Below are 2,703 nucleotides of genomic sequence, written 5' to 3'. Positions count from 1 at the left end.
ATTGGGGTGCAGAGTCTAATTTTTTTGAGGGTGAAGCTGTTAAAATGGCAGAGACAGGACTTGAACCCATGGTTGGCTGTCTCCAAGGACTATGCCTCTAGGTTTTCTCCTAAAGTGAAAATGTTCCTTCAGAGCAGCCATTTCTGCTCTGCCCTCCCACTCCCTCCTCCCCCCTTCTCACAGCTTCAGGTACGTGAGATGTCCTTACCCCCTAAGGACAACTCCTCAGACCAGTGTGCATTTCTAACTTAATAGGAACCAGTCAGATTCTTTTTTTTGGAGTTATCCATGCCGAAAATCAGAGGCAGGGGACTGTGTGGGAATAATGTTCTGGTTTTCTCCAGCTCCCATGAGCTGTGTCAGGACGTTCTGAGGCAATGCCGCATCGCCAGCAGACAAAGGGACGTGGGAGTCGGCCAACGTGAGTTAGAATCCCTGCTCTGCCTCTTGTATAAACGTGAGAGAGTTTCTTCACCTCTCGGTACCTCCGTTTGCCCTTATCTACCTCAAACGGCCGTCGTGAGAAGTGAAGGAACTATTCCTGGAATGTGACCTGGCACACAGTAGGCGCTACCTGTGATCATTAAAACAGTACACTAGCTGGGCAAAGGTGCGTTAGTCTAGGCCAGTGGTGGGCAAACTCATTAGTCAACAGAGCCAACTATCAACAGTACAACGATTGAAATTTCTTTTGAGAGCCAAATTTTTTAAACTTAAACTATATAGGTAGGCACATTGTTATTAACTTCATTAGGGTACTCCTAAGGCTTAGGAAGAGCCACACTCAAGGGGCCAAAGAGCCGCCTGTGGCTCGCGAGCCACAGTTTGCTGACCACAGGTCTATGCTCAGTAAATAACATCGATTTAATGAGAGCAGTGTTTCCTTATGAAGAACTTACCTATTTTTAAATGATCTTATTTTATTAGGCCATGTAACATTTAAAAGGCAGTAAACCACTGATCTCCTTTCTGCCTCTATGGATTTGCCTGTTCTAGACATTTCACATAAATGGGATCAGACGAGATGGGCATGTTCTAAAGGTCCATCCATGTTGTAGCGTGTGTCAGTGCCTCATTCCTTTCCACGGCCAAACAATATTTCATTGTGTGGATGGACCATGTGCTGTTTGGCCATTCACGGTTGACAGACGTCCGGGCTGTTTCCCCTTCTTCACTGTTGTGAATAGTGCTGCTCTGAACATTCATGTGGCAGCTTAAAGCACCTCAGTGATTGCCAGGGGCTGGGAGGATGGGAGAATGTGGAGGGACTGCTAGTGGGTATGGAGTTTCCTTTTGGGGTGGTAAAAAGTTCTGGGACTAGACATAGGTGGTGGTTGCACAGCATCGTGAATGTATTTATTGCCACCGAATTGCACTATAAAATGGCTGACATGGTAATTTTCTCTTATGTGTATTTCACCACAATTTTAAAAACAGGAAAAAGAAAACAGTAAATGCCTCTTACGTGGGCTTAGATCCTCGATCAAGCCCCGAGAGGTTGATACCGAGACACGAAGGAGGGACCAGACACTTTGGTGGCTGGAGGCTGCATTCCCCAAACATCACTGGTTTCCAGAATGTCTTGGATTCCCTCTCCTGGAATCACTTGCATCTTTTCTCTGCTTCTGGGTCAGCGCCTGCCCGTAGGGTCCCCAGAACGGTGGCCCCAACTGCCCTGCTCAGTCCTGTCACTCTGAGATCTTACAGGGATGGGTCAACGTCAGTGACTTGGAAACAGGAGTCTCCAATGGGCGAGACCAGGGTCGCTGGGCTGTGCTCACAACCCTCCATGCTCTCCAATGTCTAGAGGGAGGTTTCTCACCTGTGGAACCCTTGGCACTTGGGGCCATATCATTCTTTGCTATGAAGTGTGTGTGTGGGGGGGGGGGTGGGGCGCATCCCACGCACTGTAAGGTGTTTAGCAGCATCCCTGGCTTCTACCGGCTGGATGCCAGTAGCCCCTGCTCAGTCATGACAACCAAAAATGTCTCCAGACATTGCCAACGTCCCCATGGGGGGCAAAGTCTCCCAAGGTGACAGGATCTAGAGAGAGCAGCTACAATCCTTTGGCCGGCTCCCTCCGCCCTGAGCCCGGTTCCTTCCCTTCTCCACCTGCAGATTCCCGTTCATTTTTTAAGATTTAGCTTAAATGTCACCTCCTCTGTGCAGCCCTCCTGGATACTCTCTTCACAAAGCAGATTTAGTCCCGCCTTCCTGGGTGCTTCCAGAACAACAATCCCTGAGTGCGAGTAAAAATCCTTGCTCCTAACTGTCAGGACCCTCATCATAGTGAGTCCTGTTGGAGACGCAACTGTGTCTGCAGAACCAGCTCGAACTTGTCCTCTCCAGTTTCTAACAAGACCCAGAACCAACGTGTAGGAGCAACACGTGTGAACACCACTCACGAGTAACACTGAGAACCCTTAACTGCTCCCCCCACAGAAACAAAGGACCGGACGTGACCAGAACCTGACCCCCAAGCCCTTTCAGGGGTGAAGGGTCCGTTGTCGGGGAAGATCTGGTGCTGAAACCCCTTGAATCTTGCCCCACACCCTGGAACAAAGAGACAGATTTGAGCCTGGCCTCCTGTCCCCTGACCGGCTGAACTCACAAATGAAGCGCTTCCTTTTCTCAAGCCAGGGCCATCGTATTGTCTTCCGTGTGCTTCAGGCAGCGACCCTTGCTCAGTAACACTATGGACCA

The sequence above is a fragment of the Myotis lucifugus genome, unplaced genomic scaffold, assembly GCF_000147115.1.
Source record: "Myotis lucifugus unplaced genomic scaffold, Myoluc2.0 scaffold_280, whole genome shotgun sequence".
NCBI classification, from domain to species: Eukaryota; Metazoa; Chordata; class Mammalia; order Chiroptera; family Vespertilionidae; genus Myotis; species Myotis lucifugus.
Note: the sequence above shows the minus strand (reverse complement) of the source record.